Genomic DNA, 25,080 nt, shown 5'->3' with positions numbered 1-25,080 from the left:
GAATTAAATAGAATATTATAATTACTCAGAGTTTAATATATGCTACAACTGTTTTTGCTGGCTTGGCGTTTAAAGATGCAAATGTTCCAATCGCTTCTAGAAACATGACATTATAAAAGGGACTACTGTAATTAGGAATAAAACTGTTCAGTCCTCATTAACCAGAAAAGCAGTTTCTAAACCCAGGGAGGCTCTACTTTTATTCCAAGAAAAGTCAGGAAGATGGTGCCGCAAGAGCCTAATAAAGATTTTGGGTCAACTTGTGTTCACTGCAATTGACTAGGATCCATGTGAAATGATTTTTAAAAGGCAATGAACAACAAATACTTCTAACAGAAGAAAACTAATCAGAGAAAAGCCTGAAGAATCATCTTAAGCACACTCTTCTTTAAAGTTTCACTATTATTTTATTCTTGATTGCCCAGATTCATTCAGCCTTAATGCACTGTTAAAGAGTCTGTCTTATTAGACAAGGATGTTATGGTAACTGGTTGTAAGGCTACTGTTCTCCTGGTTACAACATGTGACTAGAAAAATGCTTTCTTAATTGAGGCTTAGAGTGATAAGTCCCTGGTGACTCAAAACAGTTAAGGAGTGTGTATAAAACTGAGCACAGGCTAACCTTGAAGATGATGGCAGCCTTTACTTTGGTTCTTTAATCTCCACATCCATTTCTGTCCTGCCGGAACTGTCTACACTGACGACTCACTGTGGCATTAGTCATGGTAAGAGCCAAATGTGTTCTAAGCCTGTGCCTTTTTATACCTGTCAAAGGGAATTTGGTCACTGAAATCACAAGTGAGCCATGTTATAAGGTGTTTAACTGTGAGGTAGTCTCCCACATAGGATGAAGGCAAGAACATTTGGAAGGAATGGGATTTATTTATGTTCTCTGCATAGGTACTTGCAACGTGTCTGCTTCTGAGAAAAGCAACGTCCATAGATTGCAGATAGCGCATTATCTAGCCCTCATTCTTTCTTTTAGCTGAAGTTCTTATCACCCATGTTTCAAAACCTAATTAAGCGATGGTTCATTCATAACTAAAGGACACTGGACAGGAATTAGGCTCCAGTCTCTTCTTTGTCACTAACCAGCTCTGTGGCTCTCAGCAAATTAGCTCTCCAGTGGGACTCTGTTGCTTTGTCTTGTAATAATAACAGCTCTATTTATTAAACACTTTTTCTGCAGTAGGGCTTTAATAAGCACTTTAATTGGATTATTTCATTTAAACCTCATAATAACCCAATGGGTAGGTTCTATTTTAACCTACATTCTGCAGATGAGGGAGTTGAGGCATAGAAAGCCGAAGAGTTTGTCTAAGGTGACACAACTTCGATGTGAAAGAGCCAGGATTTGGTTACGTTTCTGCTGAACCTACAGACTACACCCAAGAATTGATGGAGCAGGGAGATTTTCCTGCTCCACAAATTCTTAATTGTACTTAGAAATGAGTTGGCTTAGGCCGGGCGCGGTGGCTCAAGCCTGTAATCCCAGCACTTTGGGAGGCCGAGACGGGCGGATCACGAGGTCAGGAGATCGAGACCATCCTGGCTAACACGGTTGAAACCCCATCTGTACTCAAAAATACAAAAAACTAGCCGGGTGAGGTGGCGGGCACCTGTAGTCCCAGCTACTCGGGAGGCTGAGGCAGGAGAATGGCATAAACCCGGGAGGTGGAGCTTGCAGTGAGCCGAGATCAGGCCACTGCACTCCAGCCTGGGCGATAGAGCGAGACTCCGTCTCAAAAAAAAAAAAAAACAAAAAAGAAAAGAAAGAAATGGGTTGGCTTAACTCATGTAGCATGTCTGTGCTGCTATATGTAATTTGATTGTTTAATTTTTTAAATGTTTTCGTCTTGTTTTCCCAGCCAGAGTAAAATATCCAGATGAGTTAGTGGAAAGACTGCTTTCTATAGGATAACGAGTGAGGTTATCTGCCCTTATAAATTCCTTCCTTTATTAATAGAGATAATAATGCCTGGCTTATAATGTTTCGATACTTTAAGTACAAAATGGCTATAAGGTGGATAGCAGCACTATATAAAGAGAATTCGTTCCTAGTATTTTAAAATATTAGCTCTCTCAGGAAAGACTCCTTCTTAAACAATGTATTTGCCAGGTCATGTCATGTTGTGAGATGCTAAAGTAGACGCATTGATCATTACTTTGTGGTTTTTTCGATTTAGAAAAGAATTCTTAAACACACTGTTATTTATCTTCGCACTATTAATTAACGTAACAGGGAGAAGAGTTTAATGGTGAATGTGAAACCTTTATTGAGTACCTGAATTTGTCCTAAATGTTATCTCACTGAATTCTCACCATTGCTCTATGAGAAAAATGTGAGAAAACCGAGACTCAGAGATGTTAGGTAACTTCCCTAGGACATACAGCCTTTTGTTGAGAACTGGCACTGAGTCAGAGCTTTAGCTCTCTCCAGAGACCAGAGTTTCCACCATGTCATACTGAAGATGTGAATATTCATTAAGATTTTTGTGCTTAAATATCTGTGTGTGTATTGTTCATGTACCATTTTATTAAAATTTCCAACTGAATAGCCAACATTTTCATAATAAATATTATGGTGATAGAACATTACAACTTAAAATCATGAAAGTACATATTGGAAAAGACCTTAAAATCTGCAAGCTCAACAAGTGATTCATTGCTTTTCCAGCTGCTGCTTGAACATTGCCTGCAATGTGGAACTCACTGCCTCAAGGGCAAACAATTTCGTCTTTAACGCGTAGAAAGTGTTACCACTAGACTGTCCATCAGGCATCTCAAATTTAACATGTCCAATACTTAATTCATAAAGTTGTTTCATAATTTTGTTTATAGTCAATTGAGGAGCGGGGCTTACCAGAGAAGAGCGGGCACTAATGAGGATAACATTATTCCATCAATAATTAACCACAGATGATATGTTAAGCATTCATTTTTATTTTATTACTAAGGCCAAAGAAAGAGGTCAGTAAAAACTGTTACCTTATCTCCTTGGGATTTTCCAAGATCACCTTGTTAGAGCTTAATGCTCCATTTATGTTAGAAGACAATTGCGTCAGAGTTCCAAGCAAAAAGCAGCCAGTACATTCAAAAGGGTTTGAGGCATGTTAATGAAGGGACATTTACAAAGGTATGGGCAGAGTTTAAGGAAATCAACAGAGTAGTCCTTCACCACTGCAAGCATTTCAAGGATAGCAATAGTAAAGAACCATTCGCAGCTGTAGGCATGAGAGAGTGAGGAAGGAGCAGGTTTCACAGGGCAAGTGACGATACAAGATGACACCCCCTCCCCTACCTCCAGAGAAACTGTGGCCTCAGGTGGAGGCATGCTGCCTGGAAGCTCAACCAGGAGAACCGATACCCTGACCCCACTGTCTCTACCACCCGCAGAGCTCCTGTTGGTGGCTGAGTTCTCGCTCCTACTAATTGGAAGACAGAAGACAAGATTCCTTACTAACACGGCCCAGGACACAATATTACATGTCGTCCAATACATTACCTGAGTCTTTTCTCTTCCTACTCCTCTCTGGACACTTATCCTTACCATATTCTCCCATTTCTATCTCCTAAATCAGCAACAGGAAGGCCAACTAGTAGATCATGAAGGGAAATAATAATCCTATAGCTCTAGGAGGTTTTGCCATGTGACACTGTTAGCATGTATCTCTTGGATTGTACAAATTAATTCTAAAAGAAATTTTATGACCTCTCTTCCATATTTTTGTATCATAATTAGCAGACCAAACTGGCTGATAGGCATGTATAAATTTTATACGCATACCAATGTATATTTAGAGACTATTTAGTGTTCACATATCAAATAAACTTTTTTCTTTTGCTCTGATTCCTTTCTGAGACTTATCTAACTGTTCTTTGTTAAAGCCTTTATTAAGCTTTAGACACTGGTAATGTAAGTTCTAATCTCTGAATTACTATTCTAATTGCTTTAACCCTATCCCCAATATCTTCAAAGCCTTGCCTTTCGGGAATTATGTCTTAGCTAAAAGTTTTCTGAGACCAAAATTTTCTGAGCAAGCAGTCTCAGAACCAGATTTTCCAATGGGATCTGCTTACATCATTGAAGATAGGAGGTCTGATAAATATAATTTATATCAGACAAGCCAGGTACATTGCGAGAAAAAAGGCCATCCTTTATTTTATTGTAGAACTCTTGAGCTGGAGTTGACACACTTGAAAGACAAGTTCAAATAAACTTTTGGACCCATTTTTCTTGAATATTGATGTGACAGTCTCTTCATAGGTATTTTGAGCTTGAGATAGCTTTTTAAATTCATTTAAATCACATATTGGTTTACCCCACTGTGCACATTACAACAGATCTGACAGTGGAACATCAGTCAAAACCGACACATCTTGGTGATAAGAATGACAGATTTTTGGCTGGGCGCGGTGACTCATGCCTGTAATCCCAGCACTTTGAGAGGCTGAGGCAGGCGGATCACGAGGTCGGGGGATTGACACCATCCTCGCTAACACGGTGAAACCCCGTCTCTACTAAAAATACAAAAAAAAAAAAAAATTAGCTGGGGATGGTGGCGGGCACCTATAGTCCCAGCTACTCAGGAGGCTGAGGCAGGAGAATGGCGAGAACCCGGGAGGCGGAGCTTGCAGTGAGCCGAGATCGTGCCACTGCACTCTAGCCTGTGCAACAGAGCAAGACTCCGTCTCAAAAAAAAAAAAAAAAAAATGACAGATTTTTATGCGCATGAGCAGAATGAGGGCAATATTTTGTCTTAAAAAATAGCTAAGACATCAGCAAGTTAGGCAGTGAGGTCTTCAGAGTTCCATAATTCTGTACCATGTGTTTATTTTTACCCCTTGATGTTAGTAGTGTGGCGGGTACACTGAGAAGTAAGCCTTTTAAAGTCATATACTTTATTCAAGTATTTATTGAACCTCTTCTTTGAGGTAAACATGGCAACAGAGGTGGGACATGAAATAAGAAATAAAACATCATCCCTCTCCTTAAAGAACTGGTAGTTTAGATGGGTGACAGTGTCACAACAAAATGAGGGGAACTTCTGGAAGCAGAATGTTGTCAGAGGCTCTGTTCCAAAGGCGTCTTTTCATTTGTTTAGTGCCATAGTCACTAAGCAGGCAAGTACCCATGAGACATTAGGTAAGAAGATACTGGGGTTATACATGTACCATGGGCTTAATAAATCATGACTATTGTGATTACCAATTGGTCCTGTCTCAAAAGTAGTATCACATGCATCTCATTCTCCCATCCTCATGACACTGTGTTGTCCAGATCCTCATTAGTTCTCAGGTTGAGCAGTTGCAACCGACCCCTATCCAGCTTCCTGGTTTAATAGTCAAGATTACTTTCTATTTACTCTTCTTAAATCTATTCTCTGCCACCTTTGTAAAATGTGAATCTGGTAGTTACATTTCCCTTCTTAAATGGCTTTACAATTTCCCACATCCACGAAGATAAGGTCCAAACTTGCCAATGAGCTCCACGGTGATCTGATTCCTGTCGATTGCTCCAACACCTTCCCATGGCCTTTCCATGGATCCTGCTGTAGTGACCTAAGGGTTCGCCAAACTCAACTTCTGCTTCATGCTCTAATGCCTCCATGTCTCTGTGCATGGTGTTGGTTTGCCTGGGCCAGTCTTCCCCTTTCCTTTTTTAACTCTACTCCTGTTCTAGAGGTCTAGCTCAATTTCTCCCCATCTCTATCACCACCTCTCAAACACCATCATCTATTTCTGCAAAAGCTTCCTAACTTCTACTTCACTCCACAACCACTCTTGCCCCTTCCAGTCCATTCTTGACTGCTAGGATAAAGATAACCATTATCCATCCCTAATCCTATCATCCATAGGATAAAGAGCAATATTCTTATCAGGGCCTATGTAGGGGGCCCTACCAGGCCCTGCTTGTCTCTCCAGTCTCATCTCCTCTTTATGCAGCTTGCTCCAACCACAACTACCTTATTGCATGTGCTTGAATGCCGTTGAATGTCATGTTTCCTCTGCCATAGGCTTTGCACATGCTGGTCTCTCTTCTTAGATTGCTTGCCCACCTCTCCTACCCATTCCACAGATCTCAGCTCAAAAATTGCTCCGAGAAGCAAGCCTTCTCTGAACCTTAGTCTAGATTAAGTTTCTTTATTCTGCGTTTTCATAGAAAAGTGTTTCTTTACTTCATAGAATTCACCTCAGTCTGCAGTTGGGTGATGACTTGGTTAGTGTCTATCTCCATCCCAAAGTCAAGTTTCACGAAAGACGAACGGCATCTGTTTTTGTCTGTCATTGAATTCCTAGCCTAGCACAGTGCCAGTCACAAAAGGGGCACTCAAAAAAAATTTAAACAGTGAATCAATCAATCCACTAAGGCTCTTCCTCAGTTGCTTCATTTGAAAAGCCTTGATACCATCATCACCACTATTATCTTATATATCTTCTTTGGAAAAATGTCTATTCAATTTCTTTACATATTTTTTAAGTGGATTGTTTTTATCTTTTTGCTGTTGAGTAGTAAGAGTTCTTTTATATTCTGGATACTGGGCTCTTACCAGATAAATGATTTGCAAATATTATCTCCTATTCCATGGACTGTCTTTTCACTTTCTTGATAATATCCTTTGAAGCATAAAAATGTTTAATTTTGATGAAGTCCCACTTACTCCTTTTTTCTTTTCTTGCTTGTGTTTTTTGTGTCATATCTAAGAAACCATTGCCAAATTCAAGATCATGAAAATTTACCCCAATGTTTTTGATCCATAAAGTTCTTTTGACTTTTAAAATTCTATAAGATAAGTCATTGCTGGTCACCTATTACACACAAAGAACTATTGGGATTTCAGGGGAAACTGGATATTGGAGACTCAAGCATCAGAATGGATAAGGCATCATTTTAGTGTTAGAATTAGGTCCCAAGATTGAAACTTCAGAAGTGCCAGGATGTGACTGAGTTATATGTAGACAGAGATTTGGGATAGAAGTCTTTAAATATAGATTCCAAGGTAACTTAAGAGGACCTCTAATTAAAACAGTTAAAGCAACATTCCAAAATACATAAAGGCAAATAATAAGCTCTGAAGAAAACTGGAAAAAAATCTGACAAATTCCAAGCCTTGCTTGAACTAAAGAACACAATGCTATTTGTGTAGAGGGAAAATGTTAACAAATGCTACATAAAGTTGTGGCCTGAATATAGAAAAAGTCATCCTAGATAGTGCAGGAAAAGGAAAAAACTTAGTTTCTAATTTAGCTCTAAGCAAGATAAGAAAAAGACTTGTCTGATACATAGTAAATGCTAAGTAAAGAGTTTGTTGGATGTAAAATAAAATTGCTGAAAGAATAATGGAATATCCTGTGAAGAGGAAATGCTCAATAATGTATTTGTTGAATTAAAAAAACTACTCATAGAAAATAAGTGAATTTGATGTGACCAATATAAATGCTCTTCCACTGAGAAATGACATTTTAAAGTAAATTGTTAATCAAGAATAAGTAAATAACCACATTTCAGAGAGTAGCATCTCTGAAAAGAAACAAAAAGAAAGGAAGGAAGAAAGCAAGCAAGTAACTAATCTATAGACACGATATTAGAAAAGAAAAAAAAAAAAGACAAAAAAAAAAAAACAGTCTTGTGAAAGATAAATTATTCAGACCACAGGGATATAGCCATTTACTATAGGAGGAGGAAAAAACAAAATCATAATAATAGTCTAGTGTTATTCTTATTTAAATATGTTAACTTAAAATAAACATACTATTTCCTCCTCGCTTCCCTGCTCTCCTGTCCTCTCCTATGGGCTCCTCTCCACACCTTTTCTATCTCCCTTTTGTACTCTAAATAATCTTTTAGCAATAACAGGACAAGGATACAGATATGGGAGTGATATTGTTTATTACCTGTGAACAGTAGTTTATACTACTGTTAATAATAGTGTATATATACCAGGTTTCTGTTTTGTTGAAATTAATTAAGACAGAGAAGTCAAATAATAACCCCTTAAAACATTCTATACCATAACCATGGTGGTGGTTTCAATACTCCATACATTTGTCAGAACTCATCAAATTTTACACTTAAGTACATATTATACCTCAATAAAGCTGACAAAAAGGAAATAGAAAGGTCAACCATAAGCAGTTTAATTGTGCAGGGAGAAGTGGCCTACTGCCCTCCAGCTGGAGAAGTGTTACCAAGCCTAGACGGTCCAGCAGGATGACATTTACCATGGAAAAAGTAGAGAGATGTTATTAATAAGCACATCACAGAATTCAAATAGATTTTATAGTCTCTGATTTGGTCTTGGAAACCAAGTCATGTGCCTTAGCACAAAAATGAAAATGGCAGTAACAACCAGAATTCAAGGGATTTTGAAAATTATGAGCATAGGATCAACACGGTAAATGATAGAAATTTGACATTTAGCTTTCTGCTTAAAAACATTCTGGTTTTTAACGAAGATCAGTAATATAAAAATGGTAGATGATACCATCTCATACCCAACAGAATGGCTACTATCAATTAAAAAAATAAAAACCAGAAACCAGAAAATAACAAGTGCTGAAAGGATGTGGAGAAATTGGGAACCCTTGTGTACTGGAGGTAGGAATATATAGTGGTATGACCATTATGAAAAACAGTATGGCAGTTCCTCAAAACATTAAAAACAGAATTATGATACGATCCAGAGATTTCACTTCCAGGTTTACACCCAAAAGAATTGATAGCAGGAAGCAGAACAGATATCTGTATACCTATGTTCATAGCAGCAGTATTATGTGCAATTGCCAAAAAATAAAAGCAACCCAGTATTTATTAACAGATGAAGAGGTAAGCACAAAGTTGTATATACATAAAATGGAATGTTATTCAGCCTTAAAAAGGAAGAAAATCCTGTCATATGCTACAATATATAAGAAACTTGAAGGGATTATGCTCAAGGAAATAATCCACTCACAGAAAGACAAATACTCTATGATTCCACTTACATGACATACCTAGAGTCGTCAAAATCACAGAGACGTTAAATGGAAAGGTGATTGCCAGTGTTGCTGTAGGGGAGGGGGAGACATGGGAGGGAGAAGATTGGAAGAGACTTCTGTTTTCTCTAGAGAGGGAGGAGTCAAGCAGGTGGCTTGCATGGGATTGTAGACTCAACTTTTCAATGTCTCTTCCATTCCTCCAATGATAAAAGGAGGCGCTTGGTAATTAAAAGACTCCCTAGCTGTTGAACAGAAGTAACAAATAGCAACATGAGGAAAGGAACAATGAAGAAAGTGGCTGAGAACAGGGGAAGTTCACAAAAGCAAAGTTGCAAACGATTTTATAAGTGGGAGAAGGAAATGGTGAATTCAAAAGTTGTAAAACAAAGGAGTGACAAAACACCTGAGCAAGAAAGAGCAAGATCCTCTACAGAAATGTGCTAGGGTCTGGGGTGTTTAGCTGATGAGCAGAGCTATTGACTGGCCAACATTTGGTTGAAAAACACCATGTTTTCCATAGGTATCCAATGTTTATTGCCTAAGTGTTAGTTCTGAGGAAACACCCAGCAAATTATAATATTCATAAGCAGATATTTTATAAGTAGAAGTCATGGATATGCCCACAGAAATCAAAAAGCAGAAAGTCACACTGTTCAGATTAATATATTTTGAGATTCTTTTTAATGAAAATTCTTATTTATTTTGTGTCAGAAGAATACCAGGGAATAAAATTATTTTGAAAAGAGGCTAAGTGGAGTATAATTCATAGTCTCCCTCAAAATGGGGAAAAAAGTAATTGTATTCAAAAAAATTTGTATATCTAGTTATTTGAGGTGGTACTTAAGTCTTTCCTAAAATGATTATTCAGGGAAAATTACTCGGTTGGGATTATCCTTACTTTCTATAACTCCTTTTTTTTTTTTTCCTGGTACGTGGCTTTAAGCCAGTCCTCTGATTCTTAGAATGCTCAAAAAAAAAAAAAAAAAAAAAAAAATGAATTAAGGAAAAGGAAAGAAAATTCAAATAAGTCAATGGGGCTGCTTGGCAGTAGTGAACATAAAGCATGTGATGAGGAAGGGGCTGAAATGAACTAAAAGCAAGGCAACTGCTTTTTTCAATAATACTATTTCTATCCTCCATTTCCATAGAAGAAAGCAAGCTAAAATGGTATAACAAAAATAGTGAATATTTATCAGACTGAGTGTATGGTGTGCCAAGGCCAGTCCTAAGTGCTTTGTATGTACAAACTCATGTAATATTCACAGCAACCCTGTAAGGAAGATATCAGTAAGAGCCGATTGTTACACTTTCAGGAATTTGGTGAGCCTGTTGGTAGCTTGAAATCAGCCATTGCGGCAATACTTACATCATGGAAATTAAAAATATGCTACAAATCAGAGACTTCAGGGTGAGAGCCGTTTGTTAAACATTTTCCAGAACAAAACCGCGACTGTCTTTGTTCACAGATGGGTAAACTGGGGCACAGAAAAATGGAGTGATTTGCCCATAATCACGCAACTAGTAGTTGGTAGAGTTGAAATTTTATCCCAGGCAACACCACCTGGGAGCCCAAGCTTTCAGTCATCATGTTATACTGCTTATGATTTGACTAAAATGCATTGGCTGGATTTACAAAGCCTGGGTCCCAATTTGGATTCGTCTGCTACTCACTGTTAAAGCTGTCTGAGTCTGAAGACATTTCATAATAGAATGCTTCACATTTATCTTTGCTATATCATAAATAAAATATATTATGTGAAAATGCAAAATAAGCCTTCTTTTCATTCTTTTCTTTCTTCCCTTTTCCTTTCTTCTTCTTTTTCCTTCCCTTCCCTTCTCTTTCTTTCCCTCCCTCCCTCTCTCCTACCCTCCCTCTTTTCTTTCCTTCTTTCCCTCTTTTCTTTCCTTTTCCCTCCCTCCCTCCCTTCCTTCCTTCCTTCCTTTCTTCCCTCCCTCCCTCCCTCCCTCCCTCCCTCCCTCCCTCCCTCCCTTCCTTCCTTCCTTCCTTCCTTCCTTCCTCCCTCCCTCCCTCCCTCCCTTCCTCCATGGATTATGTCTAAGGTGTTGAGTAGGATGTATGTGAATCTTACGGGACTTTTGGCAGCATTTAAGGAGGACTGGAGTGTTTTTTCTCCCTAATGCTTTCTCATTATCATAGAAAGCAGAACAGCTGTGCTGACAATGGGCACCATCATCATCATTAATAAATATTTATTGAGCACTCCCTTTGTCCTGAACTCTGAGGACATACTAAGGTAGAAGATACGGTCTTGGAGCTTGTCAAATGAGTATCTCAGGTATTAAAACAAGTGGAAATTGTTCAAAAGAGAGAAGAGAGTAACCACAATGGGTGGGGCAGCTGGGGAAGCCTCGGGGAGTGTGAGGGGGAGGAATAGAACAGCACCTGTACTAAAAGAAGCATAAAAGGGGAAGTGGGCGTTATAGGTGGGAGGAATGGTTTGAAGGAAAGCACTAAGGCAATTAACATTTTGGTGTTTGGAATAAATCGGTAGTAGAGTTTGGCCTACATAGAAGAAGAGGCTAAAAAGAATGGATTCCTGTTTGAGGAGGTCCTTTGGTGCTTGACTAAGGAGCCGAGTCTTCATTTTCTGAGCAGTAAAGAATCACCCAAGGTTCTTGGCTGGGTGTGGTGGCTCATGCCTATAATGCCAGCACTTTGGGAGGCTGAGGTGGATGGATCATTTGAGGTCATGAGTTTGAGACTAGCCTGGCCAACATGGTGAAACCCCATATCTACTAAAAATACAAAAATTAACTGGGTGTGGTGGCACATGCCTGTAATCCCAGCTACTCAGGAGGCTGAGGTGGGAGGATTGCTTGAACTCGGGAGGCAAGGGCTGCAGTGAGCCAAGACTGTGCCACTGCACTCCAGCCTGGGTGACAGAGATGCCCCTGAAAAAAAAAAATCCCTCAAGGTTCTTGAGTACATGAAAGATGCATAAAACAGTGCTGTGAATAAGATTAAAGTTAGTCAGACATGTAGATTGAACTGGGGGACAGAATTACTAGAAACAGAGAGAATAGTCATACAATAATCTATTATGAAGGCTTTAACAATGAAAATCCTTAGGGAATACTTAGAATTATAAGCAAGATACAATGGGAATTGTAAACTGTGATTATGGTACAAAAAATACATGATGAAAAAGATTGGAAAGAACTACAACTAAATTAGCACAGTGATTAGGTTGAGCCTGTGGAATTTAGGATGATTTTTTTCTTTAATCAAATATTTGGTAATATAATTTGTCAGTACCAAAAAATACATGCAAATAATAAGAGTTATTGACAACAAAAGAGATGCTTGCACAAGACACTAAATTTTAGGTAAAATGAGGAATTATGCTTTAGACGTGGTAAAATGAAGGAAAACCATTCAAACATGCATGGCTTCGGGCAGTTGGAGATATTGAACTAAAATTTGGGGGGAGTAGTGAAGATTTGACACCTTGTTTTCTGAGCATGGGAGTGACCAAGAGTTCTGAAAGGGCATTCAAAGGAAGATGGACTGAGCAAGAAGGCCTAAAATGTGGGGATTTGGCCAAGAAGGTGCAGAAGGGCAAGTGTAAGTGAAGTCCATGGAAGGAACTGATCATAATTTACCTTAGAAAAAGGAGAAGTATTAAGTTAGGACAAAAAGACCAATGCAATTTAGTAGATTAAAAAGTAATTGACTTCTAAGAGTTAAAAAAAATTGGAACAGATAATAATCATTCTTTGTAACTTCTTAGACAGATGGAACTAAAAAAAAAATAGTAGCTTGATTTACTGAGTGTTTCCCCGTGTTGGAAGCGTAATATGTGCATTAAATCTATTGTCTTATGGCCGGGCGCGGTGGCTCAAGCCTGTAATCCCAGCACTTTGGGAGGCCGAGACGGACAGATCACAAGGTCAGGAGATCGAGACCATCCTGGCTAACACGGTGAAACCCCGTCTCTACTAAAAAATGCAAAAAAACTAGCCGGGCGGGTTGGCGGGCGCCTGTAGTCCCAGCTACTCGGGAGGCTGAGGTAGGAGAATGGCGTAAACCTAGGAGGCGGAGCTTGCAGTGAGCTGAGATCCGGCCACTGCACCCCAGCCTGGGCGACAGAGCAAGACTCCGTCTCAAAAAAAAAAAAAAAAAAAAATCAATTGTCTTTTATAATCCTCATAACAATGCATTGTGTTAGGTGCCATTATAATAACCCCCATCTTCAGATGAGGAAACTGAGACAGAGTTTAAGATAGCCGGAACCTTAGAAATGTTTTGGAGCACATTCTCTCATGTTATGAATGAAGATAAAAGGGTTCACAGGTGATCTGCCATGTCCAAGGTCGCTTGACTTGCCCAAGATGGAACTTCATTTGATGAAATGGAGTTCACATTCTCTTTTGTTGATGGCCAACCCATCTCCTAGTGTTGCTGAGCCCTGCCATCAATAAGCATGTTATGGATTATTTTCAAAATTGATATGGAAAGGACTTCAGCAGTATTTCCTCATACATACTTTCCACATTTTCTCAATATATACGTTGTCAAAGGTGCAAATTTTTTTTTTCTTTAATGAGCTTTTTGAAAACTATTTATTTAAGAGACAAGGCCTTGCTCTGTTGCCTAAGCTGGAGTGCAGTGGTACAGTCGTAATCTAGACTGAAGCCTAGAACTCATGAACTCAAGCAATCTTCTTGTCTCAGCCTCCCAAAGTGTTAAGATTACAAGCGTGAGCCACTGCACCAGACTTAAATGTGCAAATGTTGATGCTTACATCACTCAGTGTTCTTTGGTTTTTCCAAGTAGCTTTCCTTTTTCATTATTGGCAACATTATTTCAGATGCCACATATGGCAACTCTTTTTAAGCCTAGCAGTGCATCCATCACTAAAGTGAATTTTCTTTTTTCCTGGAGAAAGGGCATGGTGGATGTTATTCAGGAAAGAGGAACAGTTGTGATGACTCAGAACACTGATTAAAAGTTTAATTAAGTCCTAGCTAATGCAATAAGACAAGAAAAAGAAGTAAAAGGTATACAGATTGAGAAGGAAGTAATAAAATGGTCTTTGTTCACAGATGACATGATCATCTATATAGAAAATCTGAAAGAATCACAAAAATCCTCCTGGAACTAACAAGCAATTACAGCAAAGTTGCAGGATACAGGTTAATATACAAAAGTTAATTACTTTACTATATACCAGCAATGAATAAGTAAAATTTTAAATTAAAAAGACAATACCATTTACATTAACACACCCCAAAATGAAATACTTAAGTATAAATCTAACAAAATAGGTACAAAATATATGTGAAGAAAATTATAGGCCGGGCGCGGTGGCTCAAGCCTGTAATCCCAGCACTTTGGGAGGCCGAGGCGGGTGGATCACGAGGTCAGAAGATCGAGACTATCCTGGCTAACATGGTGAAACCCCGTCTCTACTAAAAATACAAAAAACTAGCCGGGCGTGGTGGCGGGCGCCTGTAGTCTCAGCTACTTGGGAGGCTGAGGCGGGAGAATGGCGTGAACCCGGGAGGTGGAGCTTGCAGTGAGCTGAGATCACGCCACTGCACTCCAGCCTGGGAGCACAGCGAGACTCCGTCTCAAAAAAAAAAAAAAAAAGGAAAAAAAAAAGAAAATTATAAAATTCTGATGAAAGAAATCAAAAAGGAATTAAATAAATGGAGATATATTCTATGTTCATAAATAGGATGACTCAATATTATCAAGATGTCAGTTCTTCTCAACTTGGTCTATATATTTAATGTAATGCTAACAAAAAGCTCAGCAAGTTGTTTTGTAGGTAATGACAAACTGATTCTAAGGTTTATGTGAAGAAGCAAAAGACTCAGAATAGCCAACACAATATTGAAGGAGAAGAACACAGTTGGAAGACTGACACTACCTGACCTCAAGATTTACCATAAAGTTATGGTAATCAAGACAGTATGATATTAGTGCAACAGTAAACAAATAGATCAAAGGAACTCAATAAAGAGCCCAGAAGTGAATCCATATAAGTATAGACAACTGATCATAAAAAAAATAAATAAAAATAAAGGAATCTAGGCACAGAGCTTCACAAAAATTAACTCAAAATATACCATACACCTAAATGTAAAACACAAAACTATAAAACTCTTGAAAGATAACATAGGATAAAATCTAGATGATGTTGGGCTTGGCTCTTTAGATATAGAGGTACAATCCATAAAAGAAATAATTGATAAGCTGAATTTATTAAAATTGAAAACTTCTGGTCTGCGAAAAGACAATGTCAAGAGAATGAGAAGACAAGCCACAGACTGGGAGAAAAATTTGCAAAAGCCCTGATAAAGGAGTGTTATCCAAAAGATACAGAGAACTCTTTTTTTTTTTTTTTTTTTTTTTTTTCCTGAGACGGAGTCTCGCTCTGTCACCCAGGCTAGAGTGCAGTGGCTGGATCTCAGCTCACTGCAAGCTCCGCCTCCCAGGTTTACGCCATTCTCCTGCCTCAGCCTCCAGAGTAGCTGGGACTACAGGTGCCCGCCACCACGCCCGGCTAATTTTTTGTATTTTTAGTAGAGACGGGGTTTCACCATGTTAGCCAGGATGGTCTCGATCTCCTGACCTTGTGATCCGCCCGTCTCAGCCTCCCAAAGTCCTGGGATTACAAGGTTGAGCCACCGCGCCCGGCCTACAGAGAACTCTTAAAACTCAACAAGAAGACACAAACAACCCAATTTAAAAATGGCCCAAAGAACTTAACAGACACCTCACTAAAGAAGATATACAGATGGCAAATAAACATATGAAAACATATGCCACATCATATGTCACAGGGAAATGCAAATTAAAACAACAGTGAGATACTGCTACATACCTATTAGAATGACCAGAATCCAGAACACTGACAGTAGCAAATGCTGGTGAAGCTGTGGAGCAATGGGAACACCCATTCACTGCTGGTGGAAATGCAAAATGTTACAGCCACTTTGAAACATAGTTGGTGATTTCTAGCAAAACCAAATATATTCTTACCATACAATCCAGCAATCACACTTCCTGGTATTTACTTAAAGGAGTTGAAAACCACTGTTCACACAAAAATGTGCACACCAGAAGTTTATTGGAACCTTATTCGCAACTGTCAAAACTTGGAAGCAACCAAGATGTCCTTCAGTAAGTGAAGGACATCTTGGACATACATAAACCATTGTCTGGATATACATAAACTATGGTATATCCAGACAGTGGAATATTATTCAGCACTAAAAATAAATGAGTTAGGAAGCCATGAAAAAACATGGAGGGAACTTAAATGCATATTACTTAGTAAAATAAACCAATCTGAAAAAGCTGCTTTATTTTTTCTGAAATACCTACTGTATTATTCCAACTATATGACATTCTGGAAAAGGCAAAATTATGAAGAAAATAAAAGATCACTGGTTACCAATGGTTGAGGCAAAGGGGATGAATATACAGAGCACAGAGGATTTTTAGGGCAGTGAAAATACTCTGTATGATACTATACTGGTAGATAAATGTAATTATACATTTGTCCAAACCCATAGAATGCATAGCACTAACTGTGAATATTAATTAAACTATGAACTTTGGATGATAATGATGTGTCAATGGAGGTTCATCAGTTGTAAAAAATGTACCACTTTGGTGTGGGATGTTAATAATGGGGGACGCTAAGCATGTGTTGGGGAACAGACGGTATATAGGAAATCACTGTACCTTCCTTTCCTTTCAATTCCACTGTAAACCTAAAACTGCTCTGAAAAAGTCTTAAAAAGAGTGTCATTAATGTCATGAATTGACAATTCAACCCTACAAAAGAAGCTGTTTAGGTTATAAGTTGCCTAAGTGGTCTTACCTTTCAATGTTTATGCAATACTTTAAGTCTCAGATGGAGACAGTTTCTAGATATTTTTTCCTGGTTTTCAAAAATGCCCTGAATACTATATTGCAAATCAGCAAAGACTAGATACTGTACCTTTGACTATGACCAGAAACTAACAAATCCATCATGACACTACTAAAACATTAGGCCCTATAAGCGTTAAGAGCAAATTTCACAGTCGAAACTCTCATCAAGATGGGGAATTTTATAAATTTTGCTGTTAGCATATGTGACATAAAAACGAAAATATAATTATTAACAAAAATTTTCACTGTCATTAATTTGAATTAGGTAAGTGTGTCCACTTTACTACATTTCCAAAAGTCTGAAATTATTGCATATGCAATTTTAGATATTCATTGTTAATTTGCTTTCAATTTTTGTTAAATTGTTACATTTAATATATTTGCATAGTTGTGGGGGCATGTTCACATATGCTAATTGTGGTTTGTATATTACCAGTATCCTTGTAAAAATGACTTACAAAGAATGATTCTATTAGAAAGTCGTAACTACTATTGAATTATTCTGATGTCCATGGATTCAAAATAGAAATAATTGATAGATATTCATAATACCTGGCTATTTGTCGATTGTGGAAAAAGAAGAACCAAGACTGACTTGTATGTTTTATTGTCATCCATCATTAACTGTTACTCATTTATCAAAAAAGATAGTTCAAATACAGGAACCCATTAGAAATTTTTATTTGAATAAGAATCATGGAATATAACCCATAAACTCCTGATCATAAGACCCGTGTTTTAATAACCTGCTCTAAAAGCAGAATATTTAGGTGAGGGCAAGAAGTTTCTAACCCGTGTATCGCCTGTTGGCTCAAAGAATGTTTTTTAACTCATTATGAGTTAAAAGCCATGGTGAGTTGTGTCCAACATTTTTTTAAAAAGAAGAAGAAATAGAATAGAAAATATTAACTTCAGAGGGCATTGTATTTAGTCAGGATAAGTACTGTTTTAGAAAACCTCATTTTAGTTACTGCGTGTTGGCTCTCAGATTCATACCTCATTTTTCCTTCGGCTCTGCTCTATAAGGCAGAGAGGGAGGGTGACCCTTGTGGGCTACACTTCCCATCTTCCTGTGTCAGCTGCAGTCAGGGCTGACTTCTAAGAGATGCTTACAAGCAAGAGACGGGACAGCTGGAACACAGGAAGAAGGCAGAAGGCGGAGTGTTCTCCTCTTCTCTTTCTGCCTCTAGCTGCATCTCTACCAACAGTTGTACCTCCATCCCTCTAACTCCGAGAATCATCATGGTTTCAGGTTTCACTAGGCTACTCCGGTCTCTGGGCTTCATTAATTATCTCTTGGTTTCTCAAAGCCTAGAGGGGATAACTGATTTCTTACTGTTGCTACTCAATTCTTTATTTAAGTTCTTAGCTCTTTCATCATCTATGTAACCAATTCCCTGAATTAAATTCCTTCTGTTTTCCTGGTCGGACCCTGACTGATACAATTCACTGTGTGAGTATGTTGAGTATGTGTATAACAGGTCATGATACATAATACATTTCTTACTGCGAGCAGTTTTGCACGTTAGCATGCAATGGATGGTGCTGAGGTATTTCTTTAGTTGGTCACTGATGGTTATCACTGAGTTGCAGAACATGATCTTGGAGCATTTTTCCTCTTCTTTTAAGGGTAACTATTGTATAGTAGATGATCTACTGACTGGGAATGTGGACACCACCATTCTAATCTTAGTGGGTGATCTTGGGTAATCCATTCAAACATGTGTTCTAGTGTATTATGTTTACTTTATGCATGGAACCAGAGGTTCTGAGATTGATATGTATTTTTTAAACCAGTGGTTATTATAAGTTTCAATGGTACCATTTTAAGTAAGACTGATACATAGTCTGTAATAGCTTAAAGACCAGTGATGATAGCATTTGAAGACTGTTTAAAAGAATAGTCATTTCTTTAGAACATGAAATTATGCTTTCACTATTATTTTCCTCAATTAGTAAGTAGTTATTTATTATGTTAGCATTAGAAATAATAGCTCAACATTCTGGTCTTAAGTTCTTGGGAACATAATTGACATTGATATGGGCCAAGAGAACTGCAGACTATTAGGTAACTGTGGTTACAGGTAATGTCAGTTGATAAATCATACCATAAAATCCACCCCTGATAAGTGGATATATTTTTAAAGTATTTTAATAAAATATAGGTAAAGGGTGAGATCAACCTCTTTAAGATTCAAATATACCCTCAAACCCTAAGTCCTAAGTATTAAACAACCACCAAACAGTTGTATATTGTGATGTTTTTAATCTGATCAGAGAATTCCTTGTTTTCCCCCATATTTAAGGAAAGTCTGCTATTGAAAGGTACCAAGTAGTCTTCTTACTAGTAAAATTCCAACAGGTATCACAATGTCTCTGGTAAGATGAGCAATTGAATATGCACAGTTCCAGATCAAATGTGAGCTTTTCCTTTAGGCCCAACACTCATGGAAGTCAGTGACTGTTCAGTTGAGTTTATCTGGAGGGGAGATAAAAGCTTCCTGCCCAGCATTAAACTTGCCCCATGCAGAATCCAGATGCTTGCAACTCTTTCCTGAAACTTCTTATATTTGTTTTATATATTCATCACTTTCTGGCTGGTAACACCATTGAAAACTAAAATAAAGTCATACCATTGTGGAATGTATTTTGTTCCTACCTGTGGAGAAACTAACTTTATTTTTCTCCAAAGCAGAATATTTATTTTGGGTTTCTAAAGAGTCATCTAATGTAATTTCAATAGTTGTATCCGCTTTGATATATTCCTGGCTTACTTTCTACTCATCTCTTGAATTTACATAGAACTTCAAGTGTAGAAAACAGGATTGAAAAAAGACAATAGTGAATTGTGCTTTTGTGTACTGAACTTGAAGTATGAATCTGGTGAGTGACACAACATAAGCCAAGCTGGAAAAGGGTCACACACCAACAAAAAGCAATGAATAGTAACCAAAAAGATAAGCCCAGTAACAGCTGAAGGTAGTCAAAAAGTAAAATACTGTAATAAAATCTCATATAACAGCATGGGAGAGGAATACATGGATTTAGCTGACGGGCTTAGAGGTAAGCTACAGTGTTACATTGGTACCAAAGCACATTATCAATCAGAGAAGCACAGTACAGAACAAAGGGTAGCAGGTGCAATGGCTGGCCAAACAAAAGTGAAAATAGCTGAACAATTTACAACAGAAAATTTGAGAACCTGAATTCATGTTCTGATTTCCTCATGTACAACTGCCCCCAAAGATGTGTCAAAACCTCAAAGACATATTGATGACAACACAAAAAAATCTTTCTAGTCTAGTCAACAATATATAACGCAGTACTATTGAGAAAATGCTTTAGAATAAACTTATCCTCAGAAAGCCCATCTCTAGAGACAAATGGAGTCCTTCTTTGGGCAGTTAGAGTGCATTTGGTTTATCCACTGAGTTAGGATTTTAAAGGGTAGATATGTTTGGATATATAAAATGTGCACACTTAGTTTTATAAAAGTTATGGAGAGGATTAATTTCTTATCAGAAAATTATCCTAGGTTATTGAGGCTGCTGATACCTCTGGGTCAGTGATTCTTACCCCTTTCGGGAAAGATCCCCTTGAGAATCTGATGAAATGTAGAGACTCTGTCTGCAGAAAGCGTACATTAACATGATCCTAGAATTTTGAACACAGTTTCAGGGAATTCTTAGAAGCCCCAAAGATCATTTGTATTCCACCCCCATCAACCCTCCATCATGGATTAAGAACCCTGTACTGATGACAAATTTTGGGGCAGTTTCTACATGAGCAACACAGATTACTCTGAGTCTTGAGTTCTACCAAGCTTAGTTAAAAACTCTGATTTCATCATTTAGTCATCTCCAAGCTGTTTAATCACATCCCCCTTACAGTTAAAAAGCAAAAAAAAAAAAAAAAAAAGATAGAGCATGATTTATGTATATTTATTCATAACACATGTATTCAATATTAATATATTATATACATTAAAAACATATACAAAATAGAAATTATAAAAGAATAAGGTGAATATAATAGAAAATTTTCAATTATCTTGCTAATCATGCTATCATACAATCAATAGTATCTCATGGAAAAATACATGCTTAGATCAGAATTCATCATTCATGAAAGTTAATATAAATCCAAATTTCAAATAGTCCTGGAAAATTGTGAATTTTTTGACCTATTTCTTGTTAGATCTAATTAGGCTGTCATTGTTTTACTCCTCAACTTGACTGGAAAAGAGTTCTTAGAGGTTAAATTGGCAAATTTGATCCTGATTTTCACCTGTGCTTATATTACTGTTATTATCTCAATCTTCTATTTCTTCACAGAAATTGTTTTTTAAGCCACTTGCTCTCCAAATAAGAGAGTTGATTGGTTAAAACTAGATGATATAATCTTATGAATTTATTTAACGTGGAACCTGCAAACTTGAGGCAGTATCAATGCTTAAAAAGATGTCAATGACAATGAAAGAACCAGAAGGTGCCAGTATCACCCCTCTGCCTGTGGCGCTTTTTGTTTTTCAGTACTCTTCAGCTGCACTACATGACACATGACCAGTTTACTTAGGGACCATGTAAAGACTCTAGGGTCAAGGGTCAATGAGTATAATAAATACACATAAAGCTCTTTTTTTTGTCCTGGCATCATTACTTTTTTTAATTATCAAAGAAAAAAAGAAACAATTTCTTCTGCTCTTCCTATATCACAATGAATTGTCTTGGTCACTCCACTTTGGAGATCGCTGCCTTAGGCAAATTACTTCCTGATTCTCAGTTTCCTCACCTGTAAAATGGAGATGAAGTCATAGATCTCATAGGGTTAAATGGATTAAACAACATATGTACAAGTCTCTGCACAACTTCAGGCAAGTAATTTAAAACAGAAATGAAAAGGAGCTGCAATTATAATTATTATTACTGTATTAAACAATTGCCATGTATGCATTCATGTTACTCCTATCCTAATTTAAAAACAAACAAACAAAACCACTTGTCAGTGCTCTTTCTATGACTACAAGAGCTGTAGCTTCTCCTCATCTTCCCACATCAGCCCTCCCCAAAACAAAATAAAACAAAAACCAAAAACATTTTCCAAGCCTTTTCAAGCCTTGGCAGAGAATGTAAAGATTCGGAACACTTATTGATGTTGTTCATTAACATGATAATTACTAATAGTGAAGACCTGCTAAATTTTCTATGTCAGGTAATTTTATTATCTATCTCTCATCCTTTCCTTCAACAAAGTTTTTTTTTTTTTTTTTTTTTTTTTTAAATACGATGTGCTAGGTATCAGGCTAATTGCTGAGGTTTCAAAGATGAATCGAAACACCCTTCAGGCACTAACCATCTAGAGGACAACACCAAACGAATAATTGCATCCAAGTGATAAGTGCTATAATGGAGGTGCACACTGGTTGCTATGGGAGCAGAGTAGGACAAGCAGCTTCCTCTGCCTGGGGAGAACAGGGAAGACCACTAGAAGGATTCTGGGTCACAGTTGAGTCTTGAGGATGTGAGTTGAGGACCTGCACTTTAGTCAGAGGGGAAAATGTCCAATGTGGTCACTTAGGAACCAAACGGTAGACAGGTTTTCCCAGAGCCCAAGCATTTTGGCAGCGGGGTCTACAACGCTGGTAGAGACCTGTCCATGCACAGCCTAGGATAACATGCCAAGGAGTTTGAAACTTATCGTAAAATGGATTGGGAATAGACAAAGGATTTTAAGCTAAAGAACGATATAATCATAAAGAGAATTGGGGGTGGTATCTTAGGGGAATGATTGTGAAAAACATAATTTATTGAACATGCCCATTAGAAAAAAAGAGATAGCGGGGTGTGGTGGCTCACACCTGTAATCCTAGCACTTTGGGAGGCAGAGGCAGATAGATCACTTGAGGTCAGGAGTTCCAGATCAGCCTGGCCAACATGGTGAAACCCTGTCTCTACAAAAATTACAAAAATTAGCCGGGTGTGGTGGTGGGCACCTGTAATCCTAGCTAATTGGGAAGCTGAGGTTCGAGATTCCCTTGAACCTGAGAGGCGGAGGTTGCAGTGAGCCATGATCCCCCCACTGCACTCCAGCCTGGGCAACAGAGCGAGACTCTGACTCAAAAAGAAAAAAAAGAAAAATGGAGAGAGAGGAGTGTTGATTTCTGTAATAAATTTACTTGCTAATTCTAAACTATTCTTTAAATTAAATGTCAGCCGATTCAATTTGTCAAAGCTTGGTTTCCATTACTGAAGATGAAATACTCACTGCCTAAATGGTCTTACCTGCTTGTGTTTGAAGCTAGGCAACATTTCAGGCAGCATTAGCAGTTTGTCTGTTGGGACTAGAAGCTTCCTAACGTTGTGCATGGAATTATTCTTTATGAGGGTGTTGTATCCAGATATCAAGTTTGAAATCCAATATCTCCTCTATACAGAATGCCAACCAAAGCAGACTTACATAACAAGTGAACATGGCCATACAGACATGAAAAACTGACTTCTATCTTTTGATACCAAACTAGAAAGAGAAAAGCAAGTTCAGAGAACACATTATGACTCATCAAAGTCCAAAAAGAAAAGCTTCGTGTGAATGTAGCACTCTGTGCAGCCTCCTGGAGTCCTTTTACCCTCCAACCACATTTTTTTTTGTATGATTTTCTGCAAAACAAAACAAAAAACCCCATCATTTTCCTCCTTAACTTCAATTGTTAAATTTCGTTTTACCTCAGAGGTGAAACTCATGCTATATGTTCTACAATCTTCTTTTTGTACCAAGTGAATGATGCTGCCTTTTCATTTCTCCTGAGTTTAGGCCTTATTTTATAAAATTCCTAACTGCTGGGGTACAAACTATAAACAAGATGAATTTTTAGAGGAAAGACTTGAAGGGTGATGGGGGAAGGTGGTGCTTTCTTAGACTAATGTGAAGGGAGAGGGAGATGCAATATCTATATTTAATCTCTGTTCCCAATGATATATTTTATTTTCAATTCCCATAACTGTGCATATACAATACATGGACACCAACGCCTCCAAGGACAACATCAAAATTTTGTATGAGCTGAAGAATATACACATATAACAAAGGGAATGTTTTCTTCTTTACTTTCCCTCTGACAAAATGCCAGAAGGAATGGACAGTTTCTTTCTCCAGGGACTTACTAATTGATTGGGTTTTGTTTTTGTTTTTTGAGGATTTGCATGGCAAGTGGAGGTAGAATCTTAAGGGGATAAAGGGCATTTATTCACAAGGGAATGAAAGTGAAGTTATCAATTTCTGAAAATTGGCATGTGAGGTTGGTATGCCAGGGAAACAAATTAAGACCCTAAAAAATTAAAACCTAATACTCTCAATGTAATAAGCATTGCTATTAGGTTAAATCTCTTTATTAGAGACAGCTAGGTCATCCGGCTATATTATTAGTTGTGACTTATTAGGCAGTTAGAAGTTAGTATTTATGTTACACTTTTACTACACTACTAATCTTGCTTAAAATTTCTCACTATATATTTCTCAGTTAATAGTTACACCGGCATATCCTCAGGCAGAAAAGCAAGTTCTTACAATGGATCCTTCAGGGCGCACTATATTCTATTTCTCTTAGCCGTATTATCTTTTGTTGTCTTGAGGTTCACTTCAAGATAGACAGAAAATGATGAAGCTAAAGTTAACAAGCAAGTAATAAGACCTTAGAAAGCTATGGGGTGGGTGATCACCAACACTCCTAGCCATCATGAAAATGGTGCCCTGGTGGGCTCTCCTTCAGCCAGCAGTGGACTAGTGATATAAACAATTCTTGCTTCTTAATTACTACATGGCAGCATTTGGCGTTCTTTCCATTACTTCTTGTCTTCAACTTATCCAGCTTGACGTTTTAAGCATCCTAGAACTGCATTTCAGACCCAGTTGCTCAAATGGAGTCAATTTTGCAACAGTAAAATGGTCTTAAAATAGGATTTTACTCTAGGGGGAAAAATCCTCAACCAGATAGTCACAGTGCACTTTGAATGACTAATTTAAACCATTACATTACGAAATAAGGGATAAATCATACTTTTCATAACACTACTGCATAGGAACAGTTTTAATTTTAAGAGTCAAGCACCTACATTAATCTGAGTCTAAAATAATAGGGCCCTGATTTAAAATCTCCTAACATTCTTTCACACTTCATAAAACTAAAAATAAAA

This window comes from Theropithecus gelada, chromosome 15 (genome assembly GCF_003255815.1).
Source record: "Theropithecus gelada isolate Dixy chromosome 15, Tgel_1.0, whole genome shotgun sequence".
NCBI lineage: Eukaryota > Metazoa > Chordata > Mammalia > Primates > Cercopithecidae > Theropithecus > Theropithecus gelada.
This window is presented reverse-complemented; position numbering follows the sequence as displayed.